The sequence below is a fragment of the Zophobas morio genome, unplaced genomic scaffold (genome assembly GCF_036711695.1).
Source record: "Zophobas morio isolate AGI-343-1 ecotype UQ-CSIRO unplaced genomic scaffold, CSIRO_AGI_Zmor_V1 ptg000023l, whole genome shotgun sequence".
NCBI lineage: Eukaryota > Metazoa > Arthropoda > Insecta > Coleoptera > Tenebrionidae > Zophobas > Zophobas morio.
In genome coordinates this window covers 7,088,762-7,109,170 of record NW_026972128.1, presented here as the reverse complement: position 1 = coordinate 7,109,170, position 20,409 = coordinate 7,088,762, and the positions used below count along the sequence as shown (strand labels likewise).

Here is a 20,409-nt window from a genome sequence, read left to right as displayed (position 1 = left end):
GCAGGAAAAAAGAAAAAAATTTTCAGTCTTGAATAACTGTGCTACAGTAAAATGTTTAATTTTTAAATTTAATACCACAATCTCTTCTTCTGCACCTGTGGAACGGGTGTTGAGCAGCGGAAACCAAATTCTGACACCAAGAAGAAATAATTTAGGTGATAATACGTTCGAAATGTTGTTAATTTAAAAAAAAAATTATTAAACAATACAGAAAAAAATACATAAACATGTTTTCAGTTATTTTATTCGCCAAAGCTTCATAAAGTAGGTTTCCTTGTATCTGTATCTAGATACATTTCGAAAAAATCGAAAACAATCTGTATCTAGATACTTTTATCTTCCATATATCTATATCTGTATCTCGATACTTTTAAATTATCTGTCCTCAACACTGATGGTGGATACATTCTGTTGAATCCGCGATTTTCTTAGCCATTTGTGAACTTCACGGCAAAAATAAGCACAGATTCGTGATCCTGAAAAAATTTTCTATACTATAAACGATCTTCCGGACCTACTTGAGAAGTTTTAAAATTCCGCTAGAAAAAGGACGAATTCGATCTGATGAGTCTGTGATTTTCCAAATTATTTGTGGACGAAGTAGAAAAATAAGCACAAATTCGTGATCCTTAGAAAACTTCCGATCAGATTAATGTTTCTTGAGGCCGATTTGAGTAATTTTAAAATATGGTGGGTGCGCCGGGTGACTTCGTGATTTTGTCAATTATTTGTGGACGTAAGCACATCAAAAATAAGGACTGATCTATAATCTTGAGAAAATTTCCAATAAGATTAAAATCTCTCCGAATCGATTTGAGTTGTTTTAAAATTTCGCTAAAAATGGTGGATGTGCCTGGATAAATCCGCGATTTTCTTCGCTGTTTGTGGACGTACAGCAGAAATAAGCACTGATTTGTAATTTTGAGACATTTTATGATGAGGTTAATACTTGGAAATGGCAAATGCAGAATTTCCGTAATAAATAAATTAAATTAATATCTAAAACATCTCTTCGAGGATTTTTGAGTAGTTTTAAAAGATCGCTAGAAAAAGATGGGATTCAGCAGAATGAATCCGCGATTTTCTTAGTGTTTACGTATATCAAAAATAAGGACTGATCTGTGATCCTGAAAAAATTTCCGATAAAATAAACGTCGACCCGGATCGATTTGAGTTGTTTTGAAATTTCGAAAAAAATGGTGGATGCGCCTAGACGAATCCGTGATTTTATCAGCTGTTTGCAAACGTACAGAAAAAAGAAGCACAGATTCGTAATCTTGTGACAATTTCAGACAAAATTAAAGTCTCTCCGGGGCAGTTTGGTAGTTTAAATTTTTGAAAAAAATGGTGGATGCGGGGGATAAATCTGTGATTTTCTCGATTATTTGTGGGCAGACATCAAAAATAAGGATTGTGATCGTTAGAGAATTTTCGATAAGATTAACATCTCTAGATCGGTTTGAGCTGTTTCAAAATTTAGTTACCAATGGTGGATGGCCTGGATGAATCCACGATTTTCTCATTTGTTTGTGGACGTACAGCAAAAATAAGCACTGATTTGTAATTTTGAGCAAATATATATATGGTAAAATAAATGATAAAATTGAGAATTGTCATAAATAAATTAATTAAAATAATGCCTCTTCAGGCCGATTTTAGTAGCCAGAAAAAGACGGGAATAATACTCACATATTCCTAATCTTGTGCAAATTTCTGATAAAATTAATGTCTTTCCGGGCCAGTTTGACTAGTTTCAAGATTTTCCAAAAAACGGTGGATTCGGCTGGATGCATCCATAATTTTTGCAATCATTTCTGGGCAAACATCAAAAATGCGGATTGAATTGTGTGGTTGAGATAATTTTGAAAAGATTAACATCTCTCGGGATTGATTTGAGCTGTTTTAAAATTCCTGTAAAAATGGTGGATACGCCTAGATGAATACGCGATTTTCTCAGCTGTTTGTTGACGTGCAGCAAAAAAAGCCACTAATTTGTATTTTTTTACGATAAGATTAATATCCGTAAAATGTAAAATGGAGAATTCCCGTAATAAATAAATTAAATTAAATTTTAAAAAAATCTCTCCGGGCCGATTCGCGATTTTCTCAGTGATTTGTGGACGTCCATCAAAAATAAGGACTGATGTGTGATCTTGAGAAAATTTCCGATACAATAAACGTCTATCCGCATCGATTGAATTGTTTTGAAATTACGTTAAAAATGGTGGATGCGCCGGGATAAATCCGCAATAACTATTCTCAGCCGTTTGTTAACTTAAAAAATAAATAAACACTGATTTGTAATTCTGAGAAAATTTATGAAAAAGTTAATATCTGAAAATTGTACATTGGAGAATTTCCGTAATAAATAAATTGAATTAATATTAAAAATATGTTTAATATAATTATATTTATTATTTATTAATTAATATTTAACCGGATGGATCCGCAATTTTCTTAGGGATTTGTGAAGTACATCAAAAATAAAACTTGATTTGTAATCCTGAGAAAATTTCCCTTGCGATTAATCTTTATCCTATTCGATATGAGTTGTTTTGAAATTCCGTTAAAAATGGTGGATGCGCCGGGATAAATTTGCGATTTTCTCACTTATTTGTTGACGTACAGCAAAAATAAACACAGATTTGTAATCTTGCGAAAATTTGTGATGAAATTATTATCCCTTCGGGTAAGTTTGAGTAGTTTTAAAATTTTGCAAAAAAGGATTAGGTCGGATGAATCCGTAATTTTTTTAATCATTTGTGAACGAGCATCAAAAATAAATACTGATTTGTGATGTAGAGAAAATTTTTCCAGATCGATTTGAGCTGTTTAAAAATTCGCTTAAAAATGGTGAATGTGCCTGAATGAATCCGAGATTTTCTCAACTTCCTGTCGACGTAGAGCAAAAAATAAGGACTTATTTGTAATTTTGAGAATATTTATGATAACATTAATATCTGTAAATTGTAAAATGGTGAAATTCCGTAATAAACAAATTCAATAAAAAAAAACTCGATGAATCCGCGATTTTCTCAGTGATTTCTGGACGTACATCAAAAATAAGGAATGATCTGTGATCCTGAGAAAATTTCCAATACGATTTTGCAAACAAAAATGTGGATTCGGTGCTATGAATCCGTAATTTTCTCAATTATTGGTGGACAGACATCAAAAATAAAGAGTGATTTGTGATATTGAGGAAATTTTCGATAAGATTAACATTTCTCCGGATCGATTTGAGTTGTTTTAAAATTCCGCTAAAAATGGTGGATGCGCCTGGATGAATCCGCGATTTTCTCAGACGTTTGTGGACGTACAGCAAAAATAAGCATACATTCGTGATCCTGAGAAAATTTCTGATAAAACAGATGTTTCTCTGGACCGACTTCAAAAGTTTTAAAATTCCGCTTAAATCGACCGGTATATTTGCGATTTTCTCAATTATTTTTGGACATTCAGCAAAAATAAGCACATATTCGTGATCCTGTTCAATCAAACAAACCTATGGATCGATTTGTAAGGGGAAACAAATTTTATGATTAAATAAAAATGTTAAAATATTTTTTGTTTAATATAAATAATTCTACAATTAACATTACAGAAGAATAAACATGAGTTTAAATAAACAACAAAAGTCTGGATTATTTGAATTTTTTTTATGTTCTAGTCCAGCTAAAATTTTTATTCCTTTGACCTTGTTCTGTAAAATAACAATAAAAAAAATTAGTCTCGTAAATTCAATATAGAGACTAATTGTATTTCTTTTGGTGAATTTTATTTTTATGTTAACTGCTATAAGCTAAAATAAAGATATGCGTGGATTGCTAAAGTACATTAAAGTACAAGGCCACATATACAAGGTTGAATATGTAAAGGGTAATACTAATAAGAACAGTATTGTATTCCCAAAATTTCAGGAAATTGAAGTAAGCTGTTTTTTGATTTAATCAATAAAATTAATTCCTCCGTTCCATATTTTTTTAAATCACCTGCAAAAGCAATTAAAAAAATTATTAATGTAACAATAAACAACAAGTTCAAACTCGTATCATTTTGTAGATGATATTTTAACACGACGTCAACAAGTTTCTGGAAGGAATAAACACATAAAGTTTGAATAACGACTTACTAAGTAAGTGTGCGATTATCTTAAAACGTCTGTAAGATTTCAGAGAGTAAAGATGGAAAAAGTTGTCATACATCTTTTTTAGTTTTGAAGGAAAACAATAAAGACAGATTCATAAATCACAGATATAGATGGACGATAAATTGCATTAAATTTCATTGCATTTGTTTAGTACTTTTAGAGATAATCGGTATAATATAATTGCCAACATCCAAGCGACAGACGAACCAAAACGGGAGATCTACTTTTCATACCTTACGGGTTATAAAACGCCACGAAATCATGAAATACAGCAACAGTTTTTCAGTAGTCAGTCTTTCGGTAGCTGTTTGTCTCATAAAATTATCAACACATAGACGTTTAAAGACAGACAGACAGATAGACGAAATTAAATCATAATAAAATATCATAAATGACAACAAACAACTCATCTGTAAAGTAGTTGTAAGTTTTTAAAAGGTGTTACCATTCAGGTTGAATCTAGCGCATTAAAAAAATCCTTCTATTTAATCGATAATTTCCGTCTATCTAACGCAACTCAAGGCAAAATTCCAATTCAAATTATTCCAATTCGCAGTCCCGACACAAGTTGCCAGCCGACGCAATTTTGCCAAGAGGCTGAGTTTAATAAAAAAATTGCCGAGAGATTCTCACTCGACGCAAACGAAAAGCTGGCAATCGTTAACGTTTGCCGCCTTTACAATAACGTACTTACAAATAAATATTTTATTCTCAAATTATAATATTTTATTTCCAGTTGAATTGTCTTATTCTTTCTATGAGCTAAATAAATATATCTATTATCCGAAAATGTTTGGTTATGGTTACATTTATGACAGGCAGTGAGTAGTGTCAATCATTACAACGAAGTGGCAAAAGTTCGGAAATTTCAAAGCCAACTTGGTGTGCGATATTTTATAATTCTCTTGTATATTTAACATCGTTAACAACACACACTCTGGAACAGTCAATTAGTTAACAAACGAGATGAGTGTACCAATCCAACGGTCCAACGGTGCCTTTATGAATTTGTAATTTTGCGAATATTGTGGATACAGATACTAACAATAACACACTGGGGTAACTTTTAATTAAATTTTTTCATCCATAGTTTAATCCAGCAAGTCACAATTTTTTATTGATACCGCTCTTGATGCTTTAAATTTGTGTGTATTTGTGTAGACCAGGTTTAAATTAGTTCACTTTAAGACTGAAGATGGAAGTAGTAATTTGCAAAACATGTCGATTTAATTTGAAATAAACAGGTGGAGAGTGAAATATTGTTAACACAAAATAATTAAATTCATCTGGTTGTAATTCGAATTTAAGTTCAATTTCTCCTCTAAATTACGAATGAAAAAGGTTTTCTCTTCTTTGTTCAGAAGAATCAGTTTAAATAAAATATCATCCTTTAGCAGTACAATGGAAACGCTTAACTAAGGGCTTTATGAATAAACAAAACAAAACGAATGAATTTGTGCGAACTTTTACTCTACATCAATAATTCCAGAAAATTCAAAAATCTACCTGCAGCGTAAAATTTGATAATTCATATTCAACGTTCGTCTCTCCTCAGGCACTGCAAACTTTAATGCAAAATTGACCTACAACTGCATCCCTCTATTAACCCCATTTCAAACAAATGTTAGTCAGTATTTGTACAAAGAGAACTTAATTGGTCGTTGCAGTTTCAGAAATTGGTTAACACAAACAGAAAGTTTTTCGAACGTCATTTGCATTTCCGTACTATCCGTTGCGGTTGTAACAAACGAGTTAGACACAAAGAGCTTAAAATCGTATTTTTTAATTGTTGACGGGTTCGGTGAGAACGTATCTCGAGGGACGGATAAGTTTGAATACATAGCTTTGGATCTCTGCGTAAAACCGAAAACAACAAGTTTCTGAAACTGACAAACAGTATTCCGTGTCGATCTCTGATAATACCTTATGATTTATTACCCTGAGTTTCCGAATTGTTTACAAACAAATGTGTGTGAAAGCTCCGAATATTTACTGGGTTTAAAGCAAGAGATAGCAAAAAACTGAGTGATGAGGTTTTTTGGGTTGCTTTGAATCAGTAAAATAAACAGCCGCGCCGGAGAATCAACATGCATTATTCGGTCGCCTGTATTTGTTCACATTAATTTGATATTGCTAATTAACCAATATAAATACGTATTAATGCAAAAAATGTTTGCCGGGTTTCTTTAGAAAGTGGTTTACACAGAGCATTTAATCTAGAAATTATTCCTAATCAAGAAGATTGAGTCAACAACTGAAAATGTTGTTATATTTTTACCAGGATGCCTTATATTACAACCCAGCCTTGAGTACAAATTCGTGCTGTGTGGTCATAAATGATTCAACAACTGCATCGCTGCGAATCTGATAAGTTTAATAGCAGAATGTGACCTGCTTAGGCAAACTGAACAAATTCAAATTATTCTGCAATCGACAAACCAACAAAACGGCGACAAAGACAGACTCGTCTTGTAAAGGATGACCCAGGGCGTTGAGAACATGGGTAATACGTGAAGTGAATTTTAGCTTTTGCTGCTTTCGGTAATACCGAATCTGCACTCTTATTAGGTTCATTCATACAAAAGCAACTGTTTAATTAATAATTTTATTTTTAAACTTTCCCGTGTTTCCATTTCATTCGATACAAATTCAAGCCTACACGATTTATCCAGATTACATCAGCTAATTAGAGCCTTGAAAGATATAGACGATCAGTTCAGTGAGGCAAGCAATGTTCAAATTCGAATAAGAATAAAGCACGAATTTATTCTAAACGAATTTTAATTGGCAATTGTAGCTCTTATCGTCGCTTTGAAATGTAAGAAGAGATGGATTAGGTCGTGGGTTGGACAAATCTTAGTTCTCTGTCTAGAATACAAATTTTGAAATCTCTTGTTTTAAAGATGGGTAAAATCATTTATATTGAACTTCCCACGCCTTTGTGACTCAATCAATACCGCTCTGGTTTTATCTAAAGACAAGTTCGTCTGTGTTAATTTTGCATGTATATTAGGAATATCACGTGGATGGTAAAGCGCTAAGCAAAATTCGGCTAATAATCCCCACCAAGAATTTGATGACGTTATCTCAAAAGATTCTACATTAAAATGATTTACAGATTAGATAATAATAATATGCTCCTACACTTGTGGTATACGAATCCAAATTTTTGCAAAAAAGTCCAAATTGTATGATCATCTTTTATGTTAGTATAAGCGGGAGTCTCTATGGTAGTGCTGAGTTCGTCTCCGCCTTCTAATTTCTCGTTTTTTTATTTTTCGCGTTGCAACTTTTCAGTTTTTATTTTTTTTTGTTTCTTCAATTTTTCGATTTGCAAGTTTTCATTTCTTTTAATTTTGTTTTTCAATTTAAGGTTTGGTTTTTTATTTCCTTTATGTTCACAATTTTTGCGATTTTTCTATGTTCTGATGTGATAATTTTTCGTTTTTTTCATTTTCTAACTATTCCTTCTTTACCTTAAACTGTGACTCTTATTTTCTGTATCTTTTTATAGTTTAAATCAAAATTAGTTCACCTTATTTTTTACTGATCAAATTTCAAGAATAATGTTGATCGGAACATTTTCAAATGGGAAAACTCGCTTGAAATGGAAGCATAATTTTAGATCAATTTTAGTTAGTTCATCAATTCTAGGGCAAATTGTAAATTTCGAACTAACAAAAATATACATTTTTTGGATGTATCGTATACTAAATTTAAAAAATGGGTCGAACGTTATGTTAACAGAACTTCCCTCTCTCCTAAAGTAGAGTCCAACAAATCCCGCTTGTTATATATATAAATTATAAAAAATTTTGCTATCTTCTTTCTTATAATTCTTCATTTTTTCATATTTTGTTTCGATTTGCAATTTTTCGAGTTTTCAAGATTAATTTTTCAAATTTTCGATTCTTTAATTTTTCATTTTTTCAAAATTTCGATTACCAATTAATTTAAGGTTTGGGTTTTTATTTTCTTTATTTTTACAATTTTTGCGATTTTTCAATCCGATTTTAAATTTTTTTTTCGTTTTTTTCTCAATTTCTCGCGGTGCCATTTTTCAATTTTTCAATTTTTTTGTTTCTTCAATTTTACGATATGTAACTCTTCGAGTTTTCATTTCTAAATCTTTCAGTTTTTTGATTTTCCAATTTTTTGATGTTTTAATTTTTCAATTTTTAGATTTTTCAATTTGCAATTTTTGATTGTAATTTTTGCAATTTTTTGAGTTTTCAAGTTTGATTGTTTCAATTTTTCTATTCTTTAATTTTTTAATTTCGTAAAATTTTCGATTTCCAATTTTTCGTTTAGGATTTTTATTTTCTTTATATTTACAATATTTTCCATTTTCCAATGTTTCAATTTTATAATTTCTCGTTTTTTTTATTTTTCGCGTTGCAACTTTTCAGTTTTTATTTTTTTTTTGTTTCTTCAATTTTTCGATTTGCAAGTTTTCATTTCTTTTAATTTTGTTTTTCAATTTAAGGTTTGGTTTTTTATTTCCTTTATGTTTACAATTTTTGGGATTTTTCTATGTTCTGATGTGATAATTTTTAATTTTCGTTTGTTTTGTTTCTTCAATTTTACGATAGTAACTTTTCGACTGTTTAGTTTTAAATTTTTCGGTTTTTTGATTTTTCAATTTTTGGATGATTGAATTTTTAAATTTTGCAATTGTATGAGTTCTCAATTTTTTATTTTTCAGTTTTTTGATATTTCAATTTTTCATTTCTTCAAATTTTCGGTTTGCAATTTTTGGTTTCGGATTTTTATTTTCCTTATTTTTAAAATTTGTTTGTTAGTCAATGTTTTCATGTAATAACTTTTCTTTTTTCAAGTAAATTTTTCAATTTTTGAATTTTTCATTTTTCAATTTTTTCGTTGTAATTCTTCGATTTTCAATTTTTCGTTTTTTTAAATTTACACCTTTCAAAATTGATTTTTCCATTTTTTTATTTCTTTAGTGTTTTAATTTGCAGTTTTTGGAGTTTTCGAGTCTGAATTTTTCAATTTTTCGATATGGTAAAATTTTCTTGTATTGTATTGATTGATTGATTCTATTTCCAATTTTTTGTTTCGGTTTTTATTTTCTTTATTTTTACAATTTTTTCGATTTTTCAATGTTCTGATTTTTTTTTTCAATTTTTCGCGTTGCAATTTTAAAATTTTCCATTTTTATGTTTATTGTTCTTTAAATTTTACGATATAACTCTTCGTATTTTCATTTTTAAATCTTTCAGTTTTTTGATTTTTAAATTTTAGGATATTTCAACAATTTTACAATTTTTCGATTTGCAATTTTTCATATTTTTCATTATTTTTTTCTTCAAATTCACGATATGTCAACTATTCAAGTTTTCATTTTTAAATCTTTCAGTTTTTTGTTTTTCCAATTTTTGGACGTTTCAGTTTTTTAATTTAGCAATTTTTCAATTTGAAATTTTTCGATTGTAATTTTTAGATTTTTTATTTTTTCGTTTTTTTTTTAATTTTAGATTTTTCAGTTTCGGTTTTTCCATTTTTTATTTCTTAAGTATTTGCAATTATTCCAGAAACATTTTAAATACGTAATTGTAATTTAAAAAAAAATCACTTTTTCAATATTATGAGTTTAGATTCTTTTCATTTATTCGATTTTTCAAAGTTTCGATTTTTAATTTTAGAATTTTGGATCTTTATAATTTTAGACGATTCTATAACTTTTCGATCTTACAATTTTTGGGTTTTTTCTAGAGATGTACCGACTACAGTCGGCCGACTAGTCGGCTTTGTCAAAACCGGTTAAAATTAGTTTAATCGACCGAAAATTGGTGTCAAAGTGTAGATAATCTTCTGCTAGTTACGATTCTGAAATCGCCGTCACGATATATGGTCCAATAAACACGCAAAGCGAATTCAAAATTTCCAAAAATTTTCCAAAAAAGTGGTTAAAATTGGTTAAGTATTGTATAAACTGCCTTAAATTGTGTTATTCTTTATTTTTGTACTGAGTTACTACAAAAAATTAAATGTTAAAATTATCCAAAAAAATTTAACACATTTTTTGGAAAATAAAGAAACTTCAGTTATTCCTTTTATTAAAATAAAACAAGTTTTTAAGGTAGTCAGAGAAATAGAAAAAAAAACCCACTGTCTGTTGCATTTATAAACAGTCGGCCGACTGTAGTCGGTACATCTCTAGTTTTTTCAATCCTTCAATTCATTAGTGTTTTAATTTTTTTTTAATTCTCTTCTCTTCGATTTTGCAATTTTTCGATTTTCCACTTTTTCGATTTTGCAAATTCTCGATTTTTCAATATTTCCGTTTTTTTAGTCACTTAGTTTTTCGGTTTTTAATTTTTAGATTTTTTAACTTTTCTGTCAAAAAATGGAAAAATGCAAAATTGTAAAATTGAAAAATCAAAAATGAAAAATACGAAAAAGTATAAAATTCCAATTTTTAGAATTGTCAAAGTTTTCCAAAATTGTAAAAATTGGAAATCGAGGACTGAATAGATTGAACAAATTTAAAAATCAAAAAAATTTCAACATCAAAAAACATACTGAATTTATTATAAAAATCGGAAAATCAAAAAATTCAGAAATCCAAAAATTGCATAAATGAAAATTTTGAATATTGGAAAATTGATGAACTGAAAATTTTGAATATTGGAAAATTGATGAACTGAAAAATCAAAGATTGAAAGTTTGAAAAACTGAATAAACGAAAAATTATAAAGTACAAAAAACATTGATATAGGAAATGAAAAAAAGAAAAATTGTGATAAAGAATTGAGAAAATGTAAATTAAAAAATTGGAAAAATAAAAAGTAAAAATGGAAGTGAAAAATTGACGATACGAAAAATTGAAAAAACGAAAAATTAATAACTGAGAAACTAAAAAATCGAAAAATGAAAAATTGTCATATCGAAAAACTGCAAAATTGAAAAATTGCAAACTTTAAGGTCGAGAAATTGAAAAATTTTAAAAATGAAACACGAAATATTACGAAGCTGGAACAAAAAATGGAGAGAAATTGAAAAAAAGCAGAAAATAAAAAAAGGAAAAATTTTGCTGTCTAAAAATTGTGGTAACGGTGGTAATGAACTCGTTTAGTAAAATTAAATGATTTTTATCATTTTCAAAACGACTCTTTTAAAAGTTGGGTTGATGACATTTTCAATTTTATTACATTTCTAGTTTGGCCGGAAATGATCCTGACTTGGTGTTTTTAAATAGAAAAACGTGTAAATTTTTCAGTTTCGAATGCTGGTGAGAAAAAAATACACTTAAAAATATGTATTAATACAAAGGTTTGGTTAGAAGCAAGCTCCTAGATTTTATAATATATTGTAAATAACAAACATACGCCAATTAAACTTATCGCGTCCCCACCTCATCCCCACTACCGCGCTTCGCACTCCACCGTTAGTCGAGTGGAAGGGGAGCGCCCATCGGGTATATATACCGCAGCTCGCCGCTATCCGCTCAGTTTATCCTCTGCTTGCACGATAAAATTTTCCAAGATGTACCAAATTTTACCTTTCGTCACCGCAAGTGAATTTGCCCTGCCAGATTTACCAGTAGAGCTTTGGGCCAACATCTTGAGGTAAGTCATATTTTTGTTTTTTGCTATTATTTTTGTACTAATATATTGTTTGTTTCAGGTGTTTGGACCCATCTTCGCTTCTGACAGCCACCAGATCCAGCGATCCATGGAAACGCATCGCCCAAGGAGATCCGGTCTTGAGGAAGACCGTCAAAAACCAGCTAGTATTGGAAAAACGAAAGCGGCGAGAGGAGATGCTGAATCCTGGACTGTTGCTCTCCATAACCAGAGAAGGATCGGGAAGACTGTTTGGATCCAACACCGGCAAAGTTCTTCGGACGCAGTTTTCAGTAAAAGGACCAGTCAAAACCCAGGAAAAAAGAAAACGGCGCCAGAATAAAGACGCTGGACCTCTTCGAAAAAAAATAATTCATGGGAATGAATATTGTAAAACATTGAGATGTTTATAAAACCATTGTAAATATACGTGTTATTTTTATTTTATTTATTTCACTTTATCTCAAAGAATAATATTGGTGGTATTAGCCACCGAACATTTTAAAAATAAACGTGAAAAATGTGATGCAGTCTAATATGTAAACTGTACGTAATACGGTAGTACCTAAGCGGTTGGTGTTGAAAAAAGGTAGAATTGAGGCGTTTTCAATTTTCTCACTAAAAATATCTGTGTTATAATATTGGTAAGTGTAGAGAAAGGTAAAATTCGTCCTGTCATTGTCCTGTGTGCCCACAGCCGGGGGTCATTTTGTGCGTTGTGAATGCCATTACTAAGATGACTGCCACCAGAGATTTGGTGTTGAGGAAGACCGTCAATTTTTGCTAGTACGGGAAAAACGAAGACGCCGAGACGAGATGCTGAATCCTGGATTGTTGCTTTCCATAACCAGGGAAGGATCTGGTAGACCGTTTGGATCCAACGCCAGCAAAGTCCTTCGGACATAGTTTTTAGTACAAGGACCGGTCAAAACCCAGGAAAAAAGAGAACGTCCCCAGAATAAAGACCCTGGACCTCTTCGTCAAAAAATATTCAAAGCAATGAATTTTGTAAAATGATGAGATGTTAATAAAACCATTGGAAATATTCCTACTGTTTTTTTTTATTTCATCTTAACTAATGAAATAATAATGGTGCCATAGCAGCCGACAACTTGTGTACAAATAATTTTGTAGTGTTTGAAGGAAGCAGTCTAAAAAATCTTCAAAAGAATGGGAATTCAGCCCTTTTCAATGCATTTATAGTTTTGAAACCATTGCTGAGGCAGATGAATCAATGCCTCAGCAACGATTTTGCTCTGTATTGTTATTTCTGTTATTCCTGATCAATACATGTCTGGTCGGAAAAGTGTTTTTTTCCAGATAATGATTGAATTGATCAAGAGTGTTTAAAATTACGTAAAACATTTGAGAACGCTTGGCTGAGCTTCTACGAAGAACGAATTGCGCAGACAGATGCAATTGTACACCCCCCGAGACAAGACAATTGCACTGACAATTACTGCCGCGATTGCGTCGAGTGACGCAATTCCTTCCACGAGGAGCGAAATGTGCAGAGAGCCGCTATTCAACTCCACCCGTGACGAGAAGGATGCCCCTTGCAACTCACTAATTAAATGAAGTAAAAATATTTTAAATAAAATCGAAGAATAATGTCCTATTGTATTGTTTTCTTTACGCGGTTGCCTGGACATTGAAGAAATATGCAGAATTCTGTATATTCGTGTTATAATTCAAGCCAGGTTTGCATTACATTGAAGAAGTTTGCTAAAAAACTGTTTGGAACTAATTAACGCAAGCGATAAAATTTTTCAAGAAGAATTGTTTTTACGACGTACTTGGTGAAGTCGTGGAGGAAATATAGCTGCTAGTTTAAATAACACGTGACGTCACGTAGGGCTACCATTTCTTACTCTTGATCTCAAGTTTAGTATTTTAATATAGGCGAAAATATGCGTCTAGGCAACGTGTATATTTATTACCAGACTTTTCATTTTATAAACGGAAAATTAAACCCTAGTTCCTTTTACAGACTTGAGCGATCAAAGTGCGAGCATTTCTTTAAAGAGATTTTTCCGTCAGTTACTCAAAGTTTTCTTAACGTTTATAATTTAAGTCAGTTGATTTTATTTATTTTTATTTACATTGGTATTTTCCTATTAAAAGAACACTGTTATCCCAGTTTAATGATTCTTCCTCAGATACAGACGTACCTTTGTATTTATTAACCTCTCCGGCACGTCCACTGAGTGAAGCAACTGACTTGGTATTTTTGAATCGAAAAACCTGTAAATTTTTCAGTTTCGAATGCTGGTGAAAAAAAAATACATTTAAAAATATGTATTAATACCAAGGCTTGGTTACAAGCAAGCTCCTAGATTTTAATATAAATAATAAACATAAGCCTATTAAACCTACCGCGTCCCCACCTCACCCCCACTACCGCGCTTCCCACTCCAGCGTTAGTCGAGTGGAAGGGGAGCGCCCATCGGGTATATATACCGCAGCTCGTCACCACCTATTCAGTTTATCCTCTGCTTGCACGATAAAATTTTCCAAGATGTATCAAATTTTGTCTTTCGTCCCCGCTGGTGAATTTGCCCTACCAGATTTACCAGTAGAGCTGTGGGCCAGCATCTTGAGGTAAGTCATATTTTTATTTTTTGCTATTATTTTTGTACTAATATATTGTTTATTTCAGGTGTTTGGACCCATCTTCGCTTTTAACTGCCACCCGATCCAGCGACCTGTGGAAAAGCATCGCCCAAGGAGATCCGGTCTTGAGGAAGACCGTCAAAAACCAGCGAGTATTGGAAAAACGAAGGCGGCGAGAGGAGATGCTGAATCCTGGACTGTTGTACTCCATAACCAGAGAAGAATCCGGAAGACTGTTTGGATCCAACGCCGGCAAAGTTCTTCGGACGCAGTTTTCAGTACAAGGACCAGTCAAAACCCAGGAAAAAAGACAACGGCGCCAGAATAAAGACGCTGGACCTCATCGAAAAAAAATAATTCATGGAAATGAATATTGTAAAACATTGAGATGTTAATAAAACCACTGTAAATATTCTTGTTATTTTTATTCTATTATTTCATTTCAAAATAAACGTGAAAAATATGATGCCGTTTAATATGTGAGCTGTCCGTAATACCTCTATAAGCGGTTGGTGTTGAAAAAAGGCAGAATTGAGGTGCTTTCAATTTTCTCACTAAAAATTTCCTTGTTATAATATTCGTAAGTGTACAGAAAGGTAAAATTCGTCCTCTCATTGTCCTGTGTGCCCACAGCCGGGGGTCATTTTGTGCGTTGTGAAAGACGAAACAATGCCATTCCTGAGATGACAAAGTGCCATGTCAACATAAAAGACGCCTTCTAGCTCCTGTTCCAGTCCGCCCCTGACTGTTTCTTAGGCCCGTCAATAATAACATTCTTAGTTCTGCCTCAGGGCTTGTCACAGTGAGTATGGCTCTAGTTAATTAAGCATAACTAGTGTGCTCGCGAGGATGTGCACCGGAATATTGTAGGTGACAAAAGCCTTAGAGAGGAATTAGATCGTATGCGCTTGGCTATTAGCACTGGTTCTAATTAAATATCCCTTTTAGATAATCGACCTAATTATAGCGCCCATTAAAATACAATACCAAACATTATCGACGAAATGGAACGGCAAATGCTACACTCGAGTCACATTGTTCAGTAATGCGGAATGGTAATGGCCGGACTTTGTCAATTACATTCTTTCTTCAATGCTTGGTAGTTTGGAATAAACTTAAAATCGATTTATGGCTTCTCGCCAGATTCTGCAGCGGCAAATCGTAAGTTTTACTAATTTAAACGAATGCACTAACATGAGTTATTTTTAACCCCGAAACTACGGATGTGGGGCACCAATCAGCACAAATTCATGGATCTAACCAGAAATGTTACTTTAGAATTTAGATCTGCATGCAGAGACGTCGTGTAGCATCACCCGGAAACTCGGCATTCTTCGGTGAATGGAACTTCTTTACTGTACAACTATAAAGAAAATACTGTGAGTTTTCTTTGTCGGTATAAAAAGTTAGTTCGGTATCCCATAATCATACCATGTAATGATACCCGTCGCCCATTTACTGTTCCGCGCTCCAGCCATGCTTCACTTATTTATCGACTGCAATCTCGTCCGGAAACTGGCTGAAATTTGCAGGCATCTCCTCGATGTGTCGTCTTATTACTTTTTAAATTTCTGGCAATCCTTCGGAACTGCGACCTGCATAATTCGAGGGATTCAGCTTGGAATTTTATTCAAGATCCCTCCAGCCTGATACGAAACATGTAACCATCAGAGAGTTCTCCGTCCTCGTCCGGCCTTTTGGACTCAATAACGCCGAGATATCACTCCACCACCACTTACTGAAATCACTTTTGAGATGTCGTCCATAAACTCTAATTCGGGAGCAGTGACCGAGAATTTTATCGTCTTGCATGGCACTTTTTATTGCGACAGCCATTGTTGAAAGTGGAACACAAATCGGAAATTTATCGGCCGGTATGATGGAAGACCTGAGACCGCCAAGAACGACCCTCCAACCCGCAGGTAAATCCCTAACGCCTTTCTGCTGACAACAGATCAATTTACCGCCAGAATGCCTACAGACTCGATTTCTAACAGTAATAGAAAGCGGGTTAGGGCGTATTTATTTGAGCAGGAAAAAATCTTTGCAGGATGGACACGTGCGTGGGCTCCAATGTAAGCCAGAAGCCGAGGCTCGGCCCGAAATACAAAGCTTATCAAAGTTTTAAAAAAGTCCTTTTCGTTTATTACAATGGCGGCACAGAGAAGAGATCCATAAGGTTTGGAGGGAAATATTGTTTTGCTTCTGCTGCTGACGTTGAAGGAATTATTTTTATGACACTTCCTTACAACCGGTTTTATAAAAACTGTACCCGGCTGGTATTCTAAAAATGTATTTAAAATATTTCTGATATTTTGGGACGTGTAGGTGTTAGTTTGACCAACCTTAATCCATTTTGAAAAATTGATATTTCACAGCAGTGTCAGACAACAAATTTTATTAATCAATCCACGCACGCTATGGATAATGTCATGTGTAAAAACCGGAACCCAAAAAGAATATTTTTTTCTTTAAACGATTTGACCTTGTACTTGTAATTGTAGTCGTAATTTTAATTGGTTCAAAAATTATATAAAAAACAGCAAAAAGCAACTCAAACAAGCAGAAGGTTAATAATGGTGTCCCACAGAGAACAATTTTGGGTCCTTTACTTTTCTATTTTCGTAAAATTAACTCAGATGTTGGTGAGTTTCATTCCTTCAGAAGCAGAAATGCCCGAAACTAGCTATGTTTTAAACGAAATTTGCAAATGGACGGAATATAGTCATGTATCAATATTGAAAGTGTCAAAATATTTTACGTAGCACATGGTACAGGTTACTATAGGCGTTAACTTTGACTCAGAATTAGTATTTTTCTTCCATATTTCCCACGTATGCCGGCAACGATATTCAAAATTCAAGCAACCTCTAAAAGATTTTGTCACATCTTAATTGTTGTGACTTCTTATGTGGCTCTTGTTTAACTACTACGTATGAAAAAAAACTTCGAAAAATTCGAAATAATAATTGTCTGAGATTCCTTAGGATTATTCTTTGGTCTGCTGAAGGAACAAAATTATATCCACGTTTCACTAGTACACAACAAATTCAGTCTTCCTTCTTTTGTCTAGCATTAAAGCTTAATTGTAAAATGACCCCATAAAATTTTGGTTTTTTTTCAAAAATCTGGATATTTAGGGCTACTCAACACGGATTCATAAACCACAAATATAGGTCTATGTTATTTTATAAAATTTAAATAACATTCACTATTATAAATTTTCTCATCGGTGGTGTCCTTGAAAGTTAGCTCTTCGAGTAATATGTCGTCATCATTGATATACCTCGTAATTAGAAATGACTGAGTCTGTTGGCAATCCTGGATTTTTAGTTGAAATTGGTATCATGATGTTTTCTATAATTTCCAGTTGTCAGCTGTCAAGATTGACAGATTGTTCGCAATTTTAATTTGCAAAATGTATCCAAAACATAACCTAAATTTATCCAATGTCACGATTGATGCAGAAAACTTCACATTTTTGTTTAAATTGTACTGACAACAGACTCAGTCATTTCTAACGACGCCGTATAATTAATAATATGCAACCAAAATCGAAAGATTAGACACATTTTGGTTAGTGTTTTCGCATCTACATCATATTCATAACATATATCTAAAATGTGACAAAAATCGGTCAGGCAGTTTCAGAGGTCATATGTCTAATAAAAATCTAGACAGACTGTAATGGGAGACCTGTTTTCTCGTATTATAGGGGCCATCAAACATCAAGAAAAAATGAATTCGTTGGATGGACCCTATTAAAATATTTCTTTAGGTTACCCTCTAAAAATATAGATAATAGCAGTCACAGTGTAAGAAAAATAGTCGTATAAGGTAATTTAATCCATGACCTTCGTGTTGCGACAGACTTTCGTAAATAGTCCGCTCATATTAGTACGAAAGGTTGTTTGTTACTCAATTAGGATTTTTTTGTGAAAATCTGGATGCCTAAGGGACAACTCAAGGCGGATTCATAAACCACAAATGTAGGAGTATGCTATTTTATAAAATATAATGGTATTTACAATGAAAATTTTGATATGAAGTCATTTAAGTGTTGGTGGGATTGATTAGACAAATTGTGGTTAAAGTTTCACCATCTACCCCATATTCCTAACATTGATATAAAATTTGATAACAATCGGTCCTGTGACTTCGGAGATTTTCTGTCTAATAAAAATCGACACAGACAGACGGAAACGAAAGATCTATTTTTTCGTACTCTAGGGGACATGAAACATCACCAAAGCATGAAAGTAGCCATTCGCGGAATAAACCCTGTTACAAAACTTCCTTCCTTTACGATCGGGAAATAAAAATATACTTAACTACAATTTTTTCTTTTTTTTAAGGTTTGTGTTCTTTGTATAAACTCAGTTGTAATCAAACCTTTTGTTTTACAATGTACTTTAGATAAAATAATAATAATTATTTGTATTTCATATTTCCAGGCCATGATAAAGAGTGTTTAAAATTAGACAAAATATTTGAGAAATGTTAATTTCTAAGGGAGCAGTACGGCTCAGATAGCCCCTAGCGCGGCGCAGCGATAATGCTCATGAAGCAACGCTGTCCGCAGTCACTTTGTGTATGGGTGGCCAAGATCGCCATACCTATCTGAGCGGCTCGGTGCGTCTCCCCCCTCGACACCCAATGGGTAAAAGAGGGTAACAGATTATATATATATATATAATTTCTAGAAGTTTTAGTGTCTCTAGAAATATACCACTGACACAACTTCAGCCTCATACCCCGACTTAGGATTATAGTTGACAGGGCTTACGCCGTGTAATCCCCTTCCCGGAAACGGATTACGCTTATTGGCGATACGCTGAGTGACGAAATTACTTCCGCGACGAGCGAAATGTGCACAGAGCCGCTATTCAACTCCATCCGTGACGAGAAAACTGCCCTGGCGACTAACTAATTAAATAAACATATTTTAAATAAAATTGTAGAACAATGTCCTATTGAATTTTTTTCATTACGCAGTTACCTGGACTTTGTGTTATAATTCAAAGCAGGTTTGTTTTACATTAAAGGAGAAGTTTGATAAAAAATTGTTGGGAACTAATTAACGCAAGCGATAAAACTTTAGAAAAACTGAATAAACGAAAAATTATAAAGTCCAAAGAACATTGAAAAAATAAAAGAACTTTAAAAAAGAAAAATTGTTATAAGAAATCGAGAAAACGAAAATGAAAAAATCGAGAAAATGAAAATAAAAAAATCGGGAAAATGAAAAATAAAAATCCAGAACTTTAAAAAATTGACGAAACGAAAAATTAAAAATTGAGCAACTGAAAAATCGAAAAATGAAAAATTGTCATATCGAAAAATTGCCAAATTGAAAAATTGCAAATCGTAAAAGTGAAAAAGTCGATAATTCGTAAAACTGGAAAAATTTAAGTTGGAAAAACGAAAAATTATCTAACACAAACAATGAAAAATGGAAAAACTGAAAAAATAAAGAAAACGAAAAAACAAAAAATTGTGATAAAAAAATTGTGATAATGGTGGTAATGAACTCGTTTAGTTAAAAATAAATTGTTTTTATCATTTTCAAAACGACTATTTTAAAATTAGGTATGCATATATGTCACAGAATTAAAGATGCGTTGATGACATTGAGTTTTATTACATTTCTAGTTTGGCCGGAAATGATCCTGACTTGGTTTCTTCAGTATCGAATGTCGAAGAAAAAATTTACATTTAAAAATATTGATACTAAGATTTAGTTAGAAGCACGCTCATATAGATATTAATATAAATATAAATAAAAAACATAAACCGATTAAACCTACTGCGCCCAAATCCTATCCCCACTATCGCGCTTCCCACTCCACCGTTAGTCAAGTGGAAGGGGAGCGCCCATCGGGTATATATACCGCAGCTCGTCACCACCTATTCAGTTTATCCTCTGCTTGCACGATAAAATTTTTCAAGATGTATCAAATTTTACCTTTTGTCCCCGCTGGTGAATTTGCCCTGCCAGATTTACCAGTAGAGCTTTGGGCCAGCATCTTGAGGTAAGTCATATTTTTATTTTTTGCTATT

General features: G+C 32.6%; 1 protein-coding gene and 1 long non-coding RNA gene across 3 annotated transcripts in view; one reads left to right on the top strand and one right to left on the bottom strand.

The window, feature by feature from the left end:
- The window catches only part of LOC135134087 (nephrin-like), a 494,536-nt gene that overhangs the window by 157,388 nt on the left and 316,739 nt on the right, over positions 1 to 20,409 (bottom strand). The gene's annotated exons all lie outside the window — the stretch shown is intronic.
- LOC135133951 (uncharacterized) lies at positions 11,670 to 12,178 on the top strand. Its single transcript, XR_010281222.1, has 2 exons — positions 11,670 to 11,739; positions 11,798 to 12,178. It is a non-coding gene; the product is annotated as an uncharacterized LOC135133951 (long non-coding RNA).